Here is an 18,943-nt window from a genome sequence, read left to right as displayed (position 1 = left end):
CAAGCGGAAAGCAGATTCGATGTCTGCTTTTGCTAACCAGGCCCCCTTGCCCGGCCTCCTGACTAAGTTCAATGCCACGTCCAGGGTACAATACGTCACCGAGCATGAGTCCTCCTTCAGCCCATGGTTAACCGATTTCCCCTCCGGATAAGACAGGTGGTGAAACAGCCGAAAAGACAATGGCTCCTTCCCACATACCACGGTTCACAGACGGAGTAGGACACACGGTACCACGTTAACAACCCTGTCAGGCCACCATATGACTCGGGAACAGCAGACCAGGAGGGAGGGAGGGAGGGTCGGGAGGTGGGTGGGGACCAGTTAGTAAGTTAAAGTTAGTCTAAACATAAACATGCTTGGTCTTATTGATCTCGATGTAATGTTATTGGCTGCTTATATGAAAGTACCTCTCATGCCGCAACGGCGGAAAAACTACATTTGTAATCAGAAGTTATCTCATGGTCCAAAAATGTATTATGTATAAGATGGAAACAACACAAACCAAAAACATTTTGTATCGCTAATGATCCTACTTTTACGCTGACGAGGGGTTTCAATAAAGTATGTTTAAAAAAAAAGACTCTGGTTCCTTCTTGGGCACCACCCCCAGGGGAGAGACTACAAAATTGTCCGAAGGGGGTCGCCAAAAAGGGCCCGCCGCCCTCCCTAGAGCCCTCTCCTTTGCTACCTTTTCCTTGAACCGCTGCCGGTCGTTCCCTTGCAGGTTTAAGGTTGTCGGCCAGGGGGGCCACATAAGGGATCTTGGAACCTTCACTAAAACCAACCAGCAGCAACAGACTATCCTCTCTGTGGGGGACCGCTTGAGGAGGGGAGTGATGTTGGTCAGGTTCACTGGAGACGGGCCCTTGACTGCTCGCATGGAAGCAGAGGCACTGAGCATTGGGGGGGGGGGGGACTGCTGACCCTGACTGGTTTGGTCACAGGGACGGGGGGCACTGTGCATGGTGGGCAGGGGGGAGGGCCTGAGTTTTTGATACATCCCTGGACACCTCAGCTGTCTTACCCGCCGTTGCCGCGGGCTGACGCTCCTGCTTTGAGTAACAAGATACCACGGGGTGGAGCCCACCACATTTGCTGCAGGCACGCAAAAATTGCACTTTTTTCCCAGGTGCATGAACCGGTGTTGACCAGGCAACAAGTCCTCAGAGGCGACCTTCTGAAGCCCCCCCTCTGGTACCCCCTGTGCGCTTCCCAAAAAGGCTGCTTGAAGCCGTTGTGTTAATTGAGTGTTTTTTTGTACCTATAAGTAAGTACCAATGCAGAGTCTAAAGTTCAAGAGGAAGACTCTGTTGCCTTCATCTGTGAAATGAACACCGTCTCCTCTATAAATGCCTTGCATGTTGTAACGCAAGTTGTTGTGGTATATAGAACCCATACCATCCTGTACAGGGCCCCACATATGCTTTAGGCTGTGAAACTACGCTCTGCAGTGTGCGGGATCCCATATGGTCCATCCATAGCTGAACCTCTTTCTGGTCCCACAACATCTCAGGGCACCTGGACATTTTCTTCCGTAAGTCCCGGTCGTAATGCAACCAACCAAATCCCCCCACTTCTTAGCTTAATTGTGGATCAACCTGGAGTATTGCACCAGCCCTGGGCCCCACTCTGGGACCTTTTCCATAATTACAGAGGACATGATAGAGAAGGCCTCGAGCCAGTTACCAATGTTCTTTTCTGGCCATGTCTGATACTTGACTTTCTTGTCATCCTCTTTTCCCCAACTTTTCTGGCGTCCAGGCCCTCCTGGCCAAGCATGAGCAGGGAAAAGAGATCTAAGAATTTGCGCTTCCAGATTACTTCCTTGACTGCCTGCAGCACCTCCCACGATAGGGAGCAGCGTCCTGTCAGCAGCGGGGCATTGGTGACTGGACGGGGGTGCTGGCAGCATGTTCAGCTGCGGGGGGAACAATTATGGGCAGCTGGGTTACTGGAGGTGGAGGCGGAACTGTCAGGGGAACCCCCGGGACGACCGGGGGGCTGGCGGTAAGAGCGCTGGTGGCGAGGGGTGCCCCTCCCATGGCGGCTAGCGTGCCCCCGTGCTCACCGCTGATCCCGGGCTAGTTGTGGTGGTGGGAGGGCTGGCGAGCACTGCTGTACTGGTATCCCCCCTGAAGCTCCTGCTGACTTACTGGTTCCAGGTGTACCTGCCCCCTCCCTGGATACCTCTGGATCTGCCGCAACGGGTGTTGCCCGTTGTCCCTGCGTCTCGTTCCCCTGGTGGGCCCACACACTAGCAGCCACAAGTGCCCCTCCCTCCCCCGTGTTTGTGCTGATGCCCAGGTGCGGGGAGCAAGTCCCTGGCGGACCTGCTCTGACTTCTGCCATAAAGTTCCTCAACGTGTCCATGAGCTTACCCAAGTCCTCCCTTGTGGCATAGTTCCCTGGGGCCGCATTGCTCTCCAGCGGGATTGCCGGCCCCAGTGCCAGGGGTGGGGGGGAGGTCAACGAGGGAGCGGCTTCTCAGGGGATAGCCACCTCTCTACTCCTGGGCAGCAGCGGATCTGCCAGAAAGTCCTTAATGGTGGGTCTGCGTACTCGCTTGGGCCTAGCGGGGCCTGCCTCTGCACTGGGCTCCTGCTGTGGGGTAGGGGCCCTGCTGACAATACCGGAGTTCTCAGGATCGTTAGCCTTCAAAAGTTCCGTGGCCCATGCCAATCCCTTGGTCTTGGCCATCTGGATGAAGGCTGTCCATTGTGAGTCTTCGGAGGTGCCTGGTTGAGTTTCCTCCACCTGGGACCTCTGCGAGAATAGGGGGGGGAGCCCTGGCTATCCATGCCGCTCTTCGCGCCCGCGGCCACTGACCCAATCTGAGGAGAAAATTATAAATGTAAGACATCACTGCCCCTTTTCTCAAACTCTTGTCACAAACCACACTGTGTTCCTGGTGCCCCCAGATGCTCAGCCCCCTCCACCCTGCCTCTGTACTTACTTATTCGGTTGGTTGACTAGTAGGCCTTAGGCTGGCGTACACTCTGTTGATGCTTCGGAGGGACGTAGAAAGAAGGTTACTTGAGACCCCAAACGCAAGCCCGTGTCCTTTCGCCCTGCTCGCTCCTGTGAGACCCTCCTGGGGTCCAGTGATCGGCCTGATCGCCTCCACCCCACCCCTGAGAGCGTAGCCCATACCTGAAACCCACCCTTTGTGCGGTGCGGACTATCGATTGCTCCAAGAGACCTGGGCTGCCCCGAAAAAGATGAAAGTTACACACTAATCCAAGGACATGGCCCTGCATTCTGGGAACACTGGTTACGCTGCTGCTCGCGCCTCTGGGTGTGACCCCTGACCCTGCCCCTGTTTACGGATTTGTGTGCAGCGTGTCGCTCGAGGAAGCTGAGGGCAGGGGTTCGGTCTCCCTGTTGGAAGCTGGGTACACAAATAAAGCATTAAAGCAGGCTTCTTCCTGAGTAATGCTGCACCCCTGGACCAGGTGGCCCATTCCTCCCCTGTTCCCAAGCAAGCAGCTGCGGCAAGGTGACCGACCGCACCGTGAGGCTGCCAAGCTCAGCAGCATAAGGGCCTATTGCCCACCTCCTGTCTCTGCTGCTATGGGGGGAAGCAGCTAGATACCGCACATGACCTCCCCAGCGCGGTATGGACACGATCACACGGACAGGGAAATCCTCCTGGGTGTCCATAGATTTCCCCGACTCTCTCCACGCCATGTGCTCACTAACTGTCCGGGGCCCGTGGCCTTGCGCACCCCGTAGGGACAGTTGCCGCCACAGCAAATTTGCTATATGCTGGGGCGGGGTGCAGCCAGGCGATTGTCGTGCCAGGGATGGGACGCAAGCTATTGCGCGCCCTCCCCATGCCTGTGTCCTCGCCGATGCCGCCCGAGTGCTCGAGTGGGGGTGGCTGGTACCTGGTTGCCTTCGAGTTGGTGAGAGGGAGCACTGTTCTACATGCATGGGCCCCTCCCCGCTCCACCCCTGCAATACTGCCCCAGCGTGGTGGGTCACTAACACAGGGGGGGGGGAGCAGCGAGCTCGCTATGCCCCTTCTCCCTCCCACGCATTGGGCTCACGAGGGCACCCGCTCACCCAGGCCCGACCAGGCCCAACCGGGGAGGCGGAGCCTACCAGTGGTGACTCCCGCCCACGCAGGCCAGCCAGTGCTAGAGGCCCACAATGCGGCCCCGGGGTAAGCAAGGTCGGCAGACCAGTCTTCCCCCGGGGTATTCGCGCGATACCACGGGACAGGGTGGGGTTAGATAGTGGTAGGGGGTGGGAGTTAGGCAGGTATAAAAGGGGGCAGGGGAGGTGTTAGACGGCGACCTCAGAGGAGCCCGAAAGGGGGGTCCTGACTACCCTGAGTCCCACCCGTGTAGTATTGTAGCCGGGCACTGGCGAGAGATTCCCCAGGGGGAGGAATCTCGCAACTCGGATCGTACTTCTGGCACCACACGACACAGAGAGACCACACTGGGTATTCTCAGAAAACAAGCTTTATCAAATAGGTATCACTGCAAATATGTACAAGGTGAGCACGGGCTCAAGAGTCTCGGAAAGGTAGGGGGTAGCGGGACTGTCTCTGGTAACGGCTCAAAGCAGGGACGTATCCGGCGCACAGCTCACAATCCTCGAGCTGGGGGATACGTGGTCGGAGTCGGGGTCCGGCGGGACCGTGAGAGTCTGGGGGAGCCGCGAGTCACTCAGCGGGCTCAGGTACAAGTTCGGAGGTCTTACGATCTTCAGGGAGCCGCGAGTCACTCAGCAGGGCTCAGGTACAAGTTCGGAGGTCTTACGATCTTCAGGGAGCCGCGAGTCACTCAGCAGGGCTCAAGTACGAGTTCGGAGGTCTTACGATCTTCAGGGAGCCGCGAGTCACTCAGCAGGGCTCAGGTAGGTTCAAGTTCCAGGAGCTGCGACCGCGTCGGCAGGCTCTCGTTGTTCCAGCGTCGAATCTGCCGGACAGCCTCAGAGCACCCCTTGTTATAGGTCGACCCCTCTTTGATGTCCGGAGTCTGTGCAGGCAGGGGTCTTGTCACCTGGGGGCCGCTTGTCGGGGTTTCCTGCTATTGTCTTTTGATCCTTTCAGGGCCGGGTCGGGAGGAGTCCCAGACACCCAGCAGGCACGGAGCCAGCCCGCAGGGCGGCCGGAGGGCCGATCGAAACCCATCGTCCCAGGGGAGTTAGAGGTGCGATAGAAACTGCTCCTCCCTCTCTCATCCCCTGGAAGCGTGATGTCCTCCAGCCGGAGTGGCGCCTCGAGGCCCGGGTCTCGCTGGGGCCGGGCGGCCATCTTGTTGCATGGAGTGGGCACGCGGGCCCGGGGTGGCCGAAAGGAGAGAGGCCATGGACGGGGATGTCCGGGGTTGGTGCGGGTGTCCTGGTGGAAAGGGTCGGCTGGGCCGTGTGCTTGGGCTGCAGGCCCAAGGTTCGGTGGTGCGGGGGCACGGAGGGCCATTCTACGAGGCCGGGTCCAACATGCGTCCCCCCCAGCTGAAAGCCGGAGAGAACTGCCCATCACCTTGGGGGGTTCTCTTCGCTGAGGCGGAAGAACCAGGAGAGGCCATCAGCGTTGGCGTGGTCCGTACCAGGGCGGTGTTCTACGGTGAAATCCATCCCCTGGAGGGAGATTGACCACCGCAGTAGCTTGGGGTTTTCTCCTCGCATCTGCATGAGCCATCGCAAGGGCCGATGGTCAGTTTGGACTCTGAAATGAGTGCCGAACAGGTAGGGTCGTAGTTTTTTGAGTGCCCAGACCACGGCAAAGGCTTCGCGCTCTATGGTGCTCCACCTCTGTTCTCGGGGCAGCAGCTGCCGACTGAGGAAGGCGACGGGCTGGTCTAGGCCTTGATCATTCACTTGGGACAGGACGGCCCCAATGCCATGCTCGGAGGCATCGGTCTGGACTATGAACTCCTTGGTGTAGTCGGGAGCCTGGAGGACGGGGGCAGTGCACATGGCCTTTTTTAGAGCATCGAAAGCTTCCTGGCAGGCAGCCGTCCACTGCACCTTCTTTGGCTGTTTTTTAGACGTGAGTTCAGTGAGAGGGCCGACCAGGCTGCCATATCCCCAAATGAATCGGCGGTAGTAGCCCGTGAGTCCCAGAAAGGCTCGGACTTCCGTTTGGGTGATGGGTGGTTCCCAGGCCAGGATGGCGTCGATCTTTGGCTGTAGAGGGGCGACCTGGCAACTCCCGACTTGGTGCCCCAGGTAGACTACGGATCCTTGTCCGATCTGGCACTTGCTGGCTTTTACGGTGAGGCCTGCCTGGCGCAGGGCGGTTAGCACTCTCCGGAGGTGCTGGAGGTGCTCACTCCACTCTGAACTGAAGACAGCGATGTCGTCCAGATAGGCCGCGCTGAACTGTTCTAGCCCGGCCAGGACCCTATTTACCAGTCTCTGGAAAGTGGCCGGGGCATTGTTCATCCCGAAGGGCATCACGCGGAAGCGGTAGTGCCCATCGGGGGTGGAGAAAGCAGACCGCTCCTTGGCCCCTTCGATGAGCGCAATCTGCCAGTAGCCGCAGGTGAGGTCGAAAGTGCTGAGGAACCGGGCGGCCCCTAGTCGGTCAATGAGCTCGTCGGCTCGTGGAATGGGGTGGGCATCGGCTCGGGTAATGTCATTGAGCCCCCGGTAATCCACGCAGAACCGGAGCTCGGGGGCGACACCGGGGGCTGCTGCCTTCGGAACCAGGACCACGGGGCTGGCCCAGGGACTGTCAGAGGGCTCGATCACCCCCAGGGTCAACATCTTCGAGACTTCAGCTTGAATGCAGGACCGGACCCGGTCAGGAACCCGGTAGGCTCGGTGTCTCACCGGCGGGCTGTCCCCGGTGTCCACATCGTGAACACACCAGTTGGTGACCCGGGGGGTCAGGGAGAAGAGGTCGGAAAATTGTCTGAGGAGCTGGCGGCAGTCCGCTTGTTGCTGGGCAGTGAGGGCTGGGGAGAGGTTCACTCCCTCCACGGAGCCATCCTGTTCCTTGACACACAGGAGGTCCGGGAGGGGATCCGACTCATCTTCGGCCCCGTCATCGGTGGCCAGCAGGAGGCTCAGTTCTGTCCGCACGAAGTGAGGCTTGAGGCGGTTCACGTGCAGGACCCGGAGGGGATCCCGAGGCGACTGGACGTCCACCAAGTAGGTGACTTGGCTCTTCCTCTCAACCACTTTGTAGGGCCCAGTCCATCGGTCCTGGAGGGCGCCAGGCTTCACGGGGGCCATGACCCACACCTGCTGGCCCGGCTGGAACTCGACCAGAGTAGCATTCTGGTCGTACCAGCGCTTCATTTCTTCTTGGCTCGCCTCCAGGTTGGCCTCGGCCAGTTCTCGGAACCTCCTGGTCTGGTTCCGGAGGGCCAGGACATATTGGAACACATCTCGGGGGGTGGTCTGGGGTGCTGCCTCCCACCCTTCCTTAACCAAACTGAGGGGACCTCGGACGGGGTGCCCATAGAGTAATTCAAACGGGCTGAACCCTAAGGACTTCTGGGGGACCTCCCAGTAAGCGAACAAGAGGCAGGGGAGCAGGACGTCCCACTTACGCCGGAGGGGCTCTTCTAGGCCAGCGATCATCCCTTTCAAAGTCCTATTAAACCTCTCTACTAGGCCGTTCCCTTGGGGATGGTACGGGGTGGTGAACTTATAGGACACCCCACATTGTTGCCACAGGGACGTCATATACCTTGATATAAAATTAGTGCCGCGATCGCTCACGACCTCGCGGGGGAAACCCACCCTGGAAAAGATCCCCATCAGGGCTCGGCCCACCACGGGGGCCGTAATGGTGCGTAGGGGAATAGCCTCCGGATAGCGGGTGGCGTGGTCTACTAGGACCAAGATGAAACGGTGACCTTGGGAGGTGGGGGGGTCCAGTGGCCCCACGATGTCGATTCCGACTCGTTCGAAGGGGGTACTGACGACCGGGAAGGGTTGGAGGGGAGCCTTGCGCTTCCCCCCACTCTTCCCACTGGCTTGGCACGTGGGGCAGGACTTGCAGTGTGCCTCTACCGCTGCTTTCATCTTAGGCCAATAAAAATGGGTCACGAGACGGCTGTAGGTCTTGTCCTGACCCAGGTGACCGGCGAGGGGGACATCGTGGGCTAAGCCCAGGAGGAAATCTCGGAAGCGGAGGGGTACTACCAGTACCCGTCCGGATCCCAGCTCCACCGATTTCTGCTCACTATACAGGATGTTATTCTCCCAGTAGATTCGGTGCGTTCCGGTCTGGTCACCTGCGGCTTGGCCCTCGGCCTGGCGCCGCAGCCCGATCAGGGAAGGACAGGTGGCTTGCTCCCGGCAAAATTCTTCCCGGGTGGGCCCGCCCTCGTGGCGCCAATGGGCCAACTCGGGTAGATCCCCCAACTCGGGGACCGGGGCGGGGTCGGATGGGGCGGGTTCGTCGCTGGCGACGGACCCTTCCGATGGGGGAACGGGAGGACCCTCGGCGGGGACGGTACAGGTTTCTTCGACCGGGGGGCCCTCGACTTCTCTCCGGGGAGTGAGTCGGGCTGTCATAGATCGGGTGGTGGCACACACCCACTCGGGGAGTCCCATCATTCCTAGGTGGGCCTTGCGCTCTACGTGCTTCCAGGGAGAACTCTCCAGGTCGTTCCCTAGGAGGCAGTCGACCGGCTGGGAGGTTCTTACGGCCACCTTGAGTTTACCTATCACCCCTCCCCACTCAAATGGCACCAGGGCTACCTGACACATACTTTCCCTATTGTCTGCGGATATTACGGGGCAAAAGACATTGGGGAGGATCTGCTCCTCGGGAACTAGGTGCCTGAGGACACCGGTGATACTGGCCCCGGTGTCCCGCAGAGCCTCTACCTGGTGGCCATTGATCTTGACGAGCTGCCCATATGTCTGTGTGTTGGACGGTAGGAGGCTACCAGGGATCATTTCCCTATCTCCCAGGGATACTAGGGCCATAGCGGCGGGTTCCCACTCCTCGGCTTCCTCAACCTCCTCCCCCAGGGCTACGTTGGCTATCTGTCTCGCAGGGGTGATTTGTGTGGCCATGGGGCACTCTGGGTCATTGGCGTAGTGCCCGGGTTTCTGGCAACGGAAACATGTGGCGGTCACCCGGTGTCCTTGTCTCCCCGGGGGCCCTGTTACTGGTGGGGGGGGCGCCGGGAAAGGTGGAGGTGGTGTCTTCGGGGGGCTAGGCTGGGACTCTCTCGGCCCTCCCTGGTTCCCTCCCCCTCTCTGGCGGGGTGGTCCCTGACTGGTTCGGGGGTATTCTCCTACCATGCCCCGGGAGACCCGGGTGTTGGTCCAGCGGTCGGCCTCCACAGCCAGCTTCCGGAGATCTGTGAGCTTGCTATCCAGCAGATGTTGACATAGCTCTATGAAGCAGTTCGCAGCCAGATGTTCCCATAACATGAGATCAGTGAGTTCGGCAAGGGTGGTGACCTTGCTGCCCTTGACCCACCCATCGAAGGCCCGACTAAAAAAGTTTACATACTCCACCCAGGTGGTGCCCGGGATCTTCCTGCAGTCCCGGAACCGTTGGCGGTACATTTCTGGGGTGAGGCCGTATCTTGTGAGGAGAGCCTCTTTCATGTGGCTGTAGGAGGTCTGCAGGGAGAGGGGTAGGTCGAGCAGGGTGTCCCTTCCTTCGCTCAGAAACCGCCCCCACAACCCCGCCCCCCAGTCCTTCTGTGGAATCCGATGGGAGGTCATGGCGACCTCGTAGGCCCGAAACCATTGCTGAATGTCATCGTTTTTATAATATTCCTTGACCACATCCTTGGGGATGTGGACCTTCTGTTCCGCTGGGGGGGCCGTCTCTCGGTTTCCCGAGGGCCTCCCGTCCTCATTTCGGGCCTTGAGCTCGAGTTCTTTTAAGCTGCGTTCGTGCTCCAGTTGGAGCTTCCTTCCTTCGTGCTCCCGTTGGAGCTTCTTTTCTTCCAGTTCGCCTTGTACGCGCATTTGCTCTACCGCTAGTTTTTTCTCCGCTAACTTCAATTCGCACTCGATTTTGAGTTTGGCTAACTCGAGTTCATGACTGCGGCTTCTCTCTCTGTCCGCGAGTTCTTCCGGGGATAGGCCCCCGTCTGGTACAATGCCTCGCACCTGATTGTCGCTGCTTTCACTTGGAGGGGGTTCGGCTTCGTCGGGGCGCTCCCCCGTGCCTTCCGGGCGGGAGGCCCCGGTCTCCACCCAAGTTTTCAGTGCTTTCTGCAAGTCTTCCTTAGTGTTGAGGCCAGTGGTAGCGATTTTAAGTTCTTTGCAAAATTGCTTTAGCTCTTTGTGTGTGTATTCTTCCAGATGCTCCACCTGGAACACTCTGTTGGCGTTGGTTTCTGCGGAGCTCATGGCGCTTCCTTCTGCCATCTTTGTTGGTCGTGCGTCCGTTGTTCACTGTACGATCTCTAGGTGATGGGCCCGAATCCCGTCGCTTGCCACCAATGTTAGACGGCGACCTCAGAGGAGCCCGAAAGGGGGGTCCTGACTACCCTGAGTCCCACCCGTGTAGTATTGTAGCCGGGCACTGGCGAGAGATTCCCCAGGGGGAGGAATCTCGCAACTCGGATCGTACTTCTGGCACCACACGACACAGAGAGACCACACTGGGTATTCTCAGAAAACAAGCTTTATCAAATAGGTATCACTGCAAATATGTACAAGGTGAGCACGGGCTCAAGAGTCTCGGAAAGGTAGGGGGTAGCGGGACTGTCTCTGGTAACGGCTCAAAGCAGGGACGTATCCGGCGCACAGCTCACAATCCTTGAGCTGGGGGATACGTGGTCGGAGTCGGGGTCCGGCGGGACCGTGAGAGTCTGGGGGAGCCGCGAGTCACTCAGCGGGCTCAGGTACAAGTTCGGAGGTCTTACGATCTTCAGGGAGCCGCGAGTCACTCAGCAGGGCTCAGGTACAAGTTCGGAGGTCTTACGATCTTCAGGGAGCCGCGAGTCACTCAGCAGGGCTCAAGTACAAGTTCGGAGGTCTTACGATCTTCAGGGAGCCGCGAGTCACTCAGCAGGGCTCAGGTAGGTTCAAGTTCCAGGAGCCGCGACCACGTCGGCAGGCTCTCGTTGTTCCAGCGTCGAATCTGCCGGACAGCCTCAGAGCACCCCTTGTTATAGGTCGACCCCTCTTTGATGTCCGGAGTCTGTGCTGGCAGGGGTCTTGTCACCTGGGGGCCGCTTGTCGGGGTTTCCTGCTATTGTCTTTTGATCCTTTCAGGGCCGGGTCGGGAGGAGTCCCAGACACCCAACAGGCACGGAGCCAGCCCGCAGGGCGGCCGGAGGGCCGATCGAAACCCATCGTCCCAGGGGAGTTAGAGGTGCGATAGAAACTGCTCCTCCCTCTCTCATCCCCTGGAAGCGTGATGTCCTCCAGCCGGAGTGGCGCCTCGAGGCCCGGGTCTCGCTGGGGCCGGGCGGCCATCTTGTTGCATGGAGTGGGCACGCGGGCCCGGGGTGGCCGAAAGGAGAGAGGCCATGGACGGGGATGTCCGGGGTTGGTGCGGGTGTCCTGGTGGAAAGGGTCGGCTGGGCCGTGTGCTTGGGCTGCAGGCCCAAGGTTCGGTGGTGCGGGGGCACGGAGGGCCATTCTACGAGGCCGGGTCCAACAGGAGGAAGCTCTTCCTCTTCCTGCCTCCCAGCGCCGTCAGGATAGGGAGTTAGAAAGTTTGAGGAGTTAGGGTTAGGCCTGGTGACCCGGTCGGTCGACCGGGTGGACGGAGTGGTTAGCGTCGCAGGGGTCAGTGCGTGCTTCGTGAAAGGAGCCTGAGGGGAGACCTCGGGACGGCGGTCGACGCGTACGGCATGGCGGACCCAGACGCGGCGGCGGTGAGAGCGGCGTTGCAGGTGTTGGGCTGGGCTGAGAGATTGGATCTCCTACGGCCTGGCGTACTGGACCAGGCGTGGGTCGGGATGACCCGGGCGCCTCGGTCCGCTTTAGCGGGAGTAGCAGCGGCGGTGGCAGCGTGCCTGGAGGAGCCCCCACCGCCGAAATCAGGTACAACAGTGTGTGGGTGGGGCAGGCGGCATTCGGAGGGGGCGAAGCGCGGGGGACGGCGTCTGAGCCTCCCTGCGCAGGCCACGAGTGAGCACACGGTTGCGGAAGCGGCGGGAGGGGGGGCGGGGCCGCGGGTGAGTCGCGCAGCGTGCGTGTGTGTACGGGGGAGGCTGAGGTATTGGGCAAGACGCAGGAGGCGGGAGTGACAGCTCTAGGGGGGGCCAATTTCCAGGAAGAGGACAGCAAGGACAGTGTAGGGGATGGGGGACAGCTGAGCGGGGGTGAGGAGCAGGTGGGGGACGATTTTGAGCTGGTATTGTCAGGGAGTGACTCGGTTGGAGGAGAGGAGGGGTGGGGGGGAGAGCAGCCAATTGATCTTTCTGGGGGTGGGAAGGGTGGGGGGGCAGGGGGCAAGGGCAAAGGCCCCCTGAAGGTGGTGCTGGGGGGCCCTGGGCACTGGGTGCACAGCGCGGCAGTTACGGCAGGTGGCGGGGAGGCGGGCCTGGTACCGGTGTCCAGGGGGCGATGGGCGGAACGTTGGGACGCCATGTCTCTGGAGGAGCAGATTCGGGAGCAGCGACAGATTATCAAAGACACCGAATTGAGGTGGCAGGCGCTCGGTGAGGCCAGGGAGACAGGCTGGGGGGCTGTGCTGGGGGGGTGGTTCCGCCGGCGTGCCGCTTTGTCGCTGGCGCTGAGAGTGAGCAGGTCCGGGGGGCTAGGGCACGAGGCCGCTGGGTTTGGGTGGACGAGGTAGGGACTGCAGTGACGCAGAGGCCTGACGGTGCTGGGGCTCCCCCGGGCTTTGACGGTCTGGGGGGGTGGGATGTAAGCCAGCGGTGGAAGCTGACAGAGGCAAGGGTGGGCCGGTGGGGCACAAGACGGCCTCCAAACGCCATGGCGAAGCAGCAGGGGGGTCACGGCGTCCTGTCCTCCATCAAGGGAGCGGGCATCGTCGTGCCGGAGTGTGAGTTTGTGCCTGGCATGAAAGGGAAAGGTGCGAAGCGGGTAGTAAGTGAGGTGCGAAAGGAGTATGTTGAGGTGGAGCAAGAGGAGCAACTGGATTATGACTGAGATAGTGAGGAGTTGGAGGAGGGTGAAGTGCGTGAATGGGTTGGGGGTCGAGAAAAGGCAGCAACCGGAAAGATTGGTGTTTTACAGGCGCCGCGGGCCAGCGGTAGCGGGACCAGGAAAGAAAACCTGCAGTCTGCGGTCGCAGGAGGGAAGGACCGGGAGGTGCCCCCGAAACTGGCAGGTGAGAAAGCATGGTGGGATGCGTGGGGTGAGGGAGCTAAAGGGCGGAAGAAAGCATGTCGGTCTGTGGGGGTGAGGGAGGGGTCTGCGCGGGATGGGGGTGCACCGGCCAAGGCGGCGGAGGTAGTAGGCGGGGGAAGCACCTGGTGGGTGCTGGAGTTCAGACGGATAAGCCAGGGGAAATGGAGGGGAAAGAGGAATCTGGGGAAAAGCATCGGAAGAAATTACCGTATATGGGCTTGGCTATGCCGTTAGGGTCACATTTGTCGGAGAAGACGCGGTCCCGCATTTGGAAGCATGAATACGTAGATGTTTTCAAGCTGTTACACAGGGAAATTCACGCTAAGGAGGGTTCGAAGGAAGAGGAATGGGAATTGACCAGGCGGCCGAGGGTACCGGTTAATATGGAAAATTGGACGTCCGCCTTTTTGATTTACGCAAGTATATATTGCGAAAAACACCAGGACAGGGCGATTGCGCTCCTGAAATATATGGACATTATTCGCAAAGCTCAGATGCATTTTGGGGGCTTTGCATGGTTAAGTTACGACGAGGAGTTTCGGGCACAGGTCAGCGTTAATCCGGACAAGCCTTGGGGGGAAGTGGATCAGGAGTTATGGGTACAATGGATGTCTTCCACGCAGTCGGCAGCGTCCACGCATACAGCTAGTGGTCTCCCGGTTTCGTATCGGCCTTTTCAGTTGCGTCCCGCTTAGTCTGGGGCGGGGGGGCACGGAGGTTCCAGTGGTTCAGGGGGAGGGCAGAATGGGCCTACAGGGACAGGGGGACAGCAATCTAAACCTGGGGGAGTTACCGTTGGGGCATGTTGGAACTACAATAAGGGCTCTTGCACCCGCTACCCGTGCAAATTTAAGCACAAGTGTTCCAAGTGCGGCGGGCGGCATCCGGTCACGCAATGTTTTACGCTGGCCACTCCCTCCGAGCAGTGGCGGATCACGTAAGGACGGGGGCAGGCTGGACCAAAGGGCTCCTACGCCGGTTGATGTCGGAGCCATGGGTCCATGGCTCTCGAGGTACCCTGATACGGAAGTGGCGCTGAAGCTCCACTGTGGTTTTTCGGAGGGGTTTTGCGTGGGGTATCAGGTCCCAGGGAACGGAGGTGGGCGGAAAACTTGAAGTCTGGAGGGTAGAATTGCGGGGCCCCTTGCGTCGTGGCCGATGCCGGATCTCATCCTTTCCCCGTTGGGGGTGGGACCCAAGAAGGAGCAGGGGGAGTTTCGTCTGATACATCATTTGTCCTGGCCGGAGGGGGCCTCCGTGAATGATTTCATTGCGGCGGAGGATTCTAGGGTATTTTACACCTCGGTAGATGATGCGATCGGTTTGGTCCGGGCGGGTGGCCGAGGGGCAGAATTGGCAAAGTGTGACATTAAATCTGCATTTCGTCTCCTTCCAATTCATCCGGCGGACTTCTCACTGCTAGGCATACAGTTTGGGGGTGCCATCTTTGTGGACAGAGTTTTGCCAATGGGCTGTGCGATTTCGTGTTCGTTTCTGGTTGGCGCAGGCAAGTACCAGCGACAAGCAGGGACCATTTACTTCTAGTCACGGCGAAGGATGACTCTTTAGAATAACCCCTGCTCACCCTCTAGGTGCGTGGCATGAGTAATCAAGGCTAAACTTCAGGGCGTACACAGTTAAGCATTTGCAATCATACACACAGCAAATACATTGCATGCACCACAAACGGACACCAGGCAGGTTTTATATAAATATAAGGCTTTTATATCTCTATCTTTTATGCAGACTTAAAACAAGACCCAGTAACGTTTGAAAGGGGGGCCACGATATCTTAGTATTGCGGAAAGTTCTTTTAGTGCAGGCAACAAGGTGAACTGTGGGTCTCGGCGTGCTTCGCGCTGATGCGGCGACCGGGTGGAACGTGTAAGTCGACAGGGAAAACAAACGTTGCGGACCCTGGATCCGATGCGAGCTCGCGGTCGAGTTCGTGTGTCACAGTACCTTGTTTCTTTGTAAAGGCGGGTGCGGGGCATCCAGCGGCTCTTCAGAAGGGCGAGGTGGCGTCCGGGGCTCCCAAGCTTTACGGGGGGGAACTGGTCCTTCGGGCTTACAGGGGGAGTGGTGTGTCCAGGTGGGCAGGTGAGCAGAGCGGGGCAGCCGGGTACGTTTTCCACGTCCGGGCCCTCCGAGGCTTTTGGGATGCTCACAGCTCCGATTCCGGCGGTAGGGGTGAAGGTGCGCAGCGGTCCACCAGCGGGCGAGGTGACGGAGGCAGCCCAGCACGGCATAGAGGGAGCGGCTCGGATCGAGCGAGGCTCTTCTCAAGGCAGGGGCGGCCAAGCAGCCCGGTCACGGCCAAAGGAGGGGCTGAGGAGCACTAGAGTCACGGCTCCGGCGAGGGAAGGAACACCACAGTCCAGCAGTAGGCGGGTGAAGGTCAGGATGAGCCCAATGGTCCTGGGGCTCAGTTCAGGGGGCAAGCTCGCCTCCAGGCCCTTGGAGATCATTTTGAAAGCACAATGTTCTTGAAATAAAAATGGAGCAAGTCTTAGTAATGGTTCTTATTCTCTCCTTTGGCGGCAAGGTTACCACTGCAGGCCAGTCCCCCAGGATAGGGACAGTCTTCCTCCGTACAGCTTTCCTGGCGCCTCCTCCTCAGGCAGAGATTCTTCTTGGTTCAAAGCAGATCTGATTTCTTAGGAGCAGGGCTCCTTCTTTTATACACCATTTCTTTTGTTCGTCCAGGCCAGGGGGGACCTTGCCTAGTTCAGTCCAGTTCTGGAGCACTTTGTTGATGCGATGCAGGCTTCTTCTTTCAGGGTGCAGGGCAGAGCCATCAGACGCTCCAGAGGGGGCGGAGCCAGCATTGTGGTGGCAGAGCACAGCCTTATTCAGAGTCCAGGTGTACTCCTCCCACCCATCTACAGGTCAATCTTTCTATTAACCACCAGGCTACCTAGCCCTGCCCATCTGGGTTTCCCCAGCCCTGTCACTCACACAAGCCAGACAGCAGATACACATCACGCAGAGGCGGCTGAAATGGTCAGGCAAGCAAAGGCCAACTTTCTAAAAGTGGCATTTGCAAACGCAGAATATTAAAATAAACCTTACGAAAAGATGTACCTTATTATTCTGAGTTCAGGCATACTAAACTTGGTTTTGCTACCATGTTCCCTGGGTCTGTTAGGATCATAGGATGTAACAATCTTAACAGCCCATTCTGGCCTATGAGAACAGGGTAGCCTTACAATAGTGAAAAACGAAAATGGCTGTAATTCACTATTAGGACATGCCACACACATCAGGGCTTGTCCTACCTTATGCTACAATGCACCCTGCCCTTGGGCCTACCATAGGGGTGACTAACATGAAGTTAAGGGAAGGTTTAGGGACTGGCAAGTGGGTGCACTTGCCCAGTCAGCATGACAGTACCAGACTGCACGCAGGTTCTGCAATGGCAGACCTAGACATATTTTACCAGGCCGCTTCTGTGGGTGGCACAACCAGTGCTGCAAGCTCACCAGTGGCATTTGTATTTACACGCCCTGGCACTCCTGGTGCACTTTACTGGGGTCTGACAGTAAACCAAATAAGCCAATCATGGAATCTAACCAACATATACATTTTACATAGGGAGCACTTGCACTGTGGCACTGGTTGGCAGTGGCACAGTGCACTGAGCGGCCAACACCATAAAAACACATGAGGCACAGCGACAAAAAGTGGAAGGGAGACTCACGCCAAGGTGCCAGGTCTAACACGCACCGGCTGGTGTCGCACTATTTGGACGATTTTTTGTTAATTCGAAAGGGTCAGACGGGCGAATGTGCGGCGGCATTGGCGCCTGAAAAGACGGCTGGGCCCAGCTATTGTTTGACTTTCCTGGGCATCGAACTGGACTCCGTGGCCTGGTCGGCACGGTTGCCGGAACAGAAGGTGGGGGAGATTCAGGAATTTTTGCTGTATGTGATGGGGGGCGGAGGATTGCGTTGTGAGAGGTACAGCGACTGTTGGGGTTGTTGAATTTTGCATGTCGCGTGGTGAGGGCAGGAAGGACTTTCTGCCGGCGCCTGGGCATGGCCATGTCTGGGGCGGTGCTGCCACATCATCGGGTACGTATCTCGCTGGGGGTGAGGGCAGATTTGCGGATCTGGCACTGTTTCTTGGCGGATTTCAATGGTGTGTCCTTGGACTTCCCGTATGACAGGATGGTGTGGCAGGTGCAGTTGTTTTCTGACGCGGCTGGGGCGGCAGGGTTTGGCATTTTCTGGGACGGGCGGTGGTGCGCCGAGCCGTGGCGGAAACATTGGCTGCAGTAGGACAGGAGTATTGCGTTCCTGGAGTTTTTTCCTTTGCTGGTCGCACTGGAGGTGTGGGGCAGGGAATTCCAGAACAGGTCTGTTCTGTTTCATGTGGATAACAAGACAGTGGTGGACCTGGTGAACAAGCAAAGGGCGAGGGAACTGCGAGTGCAGCGCCTGCTGCGCAGTTGTATGCTGCTATGTCTGCGATTTAATGTGCTTTTCCGCGCGCAACATGTTCCAGGGGCAAGCAATGACATAGCGGATGCATTCTCTCGTTCGCAGTGGCAGCGTTTCAGGAGGCTGGCGCCGGGAGCGGAGGCTTGCAAGACCAAGGTGCCGGAGGGTATCTGTGCTTGGGGGGAGTGAGAGTGGTGGACTTGGTGGAAAAGTCAGTAGTGGATTCCACGCGGCGCTCCTACCGGTTGGCATGGTCTGAGTTTGGCGCTTTTATGGGTGGGGGTGGTGTGTCTGGGCAGCTGTCTCAGAGTAGCTGTGAACGGGGGGTCGTGCAGTTTGTGTTGCGTTGCATGGATAGGGGGCTGTCACAGGTCACGATTGCGGGTAAGCTGGCGGGGATTTCCTTTTATAGCTTGCTGCATTTTGGTTTTGATCCAGCGAGAAGCGAGCTGCTGAGCAGAATGTTGAAAGGTTGGGGGAGGGAAAAGGGAGGGGTTGGGGGGGGCCATTAGGGAGGCCATTACGTTTGAGTTGTTGGAAGAAGTGCTAGTGGCGTTGCCGCATTGTTGTTATGATGTGTCGGAGTTGGCCTTGTTTAGGCTGTGCATGTTTGAATGTTTTTTGGGGCTTTTCGGGTGTCGGAGCTGGTTGAGTCTAGGGGGTCCGCTGGCAGGTTGTTTGAGGATGTGAGACTGGAGGAGGCGCGTCATGGTATATGGTTGGGTCGTTCAAAAACGGACCAGGCGGGGAAAGGTAAGTGGGTATGGTTGAGGGAGAATGGTTGTGGGGGAGCCTGCCCAGTGCAAGAATGGAGAGACTTTTGTCGGCAGGCGATGGTGGGGGGGAGAAATATTTTGCCGTGCCCCTAGGAGGCGCGTTACAGCTTTTCAGCTACTGGCGGTGTTGCGCATGGCGCTGAGACGGGTAGGCAGGGACCCGGCGAGGTATGGGACACATTCTTTGCGCATCGGCGCGGCGACAGCGGCTGCGCAGCTTGGGTGGTCTGGGGAGGAGATTAGGCGGATCGGGTGGTGGAGGTCGCGTTGCGGTGAACGCTATGTGCGTAAATGAAGGCAGGCGAGCGCGGCGGCGGAGTTCATGGTTTGGTGGCGAAGGGACGGTTGGGTTTCGTTGTTCTAATCTATGTTTCTTTCGTAGGTTGTGTGGCGGAGCCGGGAGCCAAGACGGTTACCTGGATTGTGGGACATTCCTTTGTACACTGGGCGTGCAAATATGCGGACAGGCAGGTTTACGGCCGTGGCCTCGGCCTGAGGAGCAGTCATCAC

This window comes from Triturus cristatus, chromosome 8, assembly GCF_964204655.1.
Source record: "Triturus cristatus chromosome 8, aTriCri1.1, whole genome shotgun sequence".
Taxonomy (NCBI): Eukaryota; Metazoa; Chordata; class Amphibia; order Caudata; family Salamandridae; genus Triturus; species Triturus cristatus.
The sequence above is the reverse complement of the archived record's forward strand: the minus strand, read 5'-3'. Positions refer to the sequence as shown.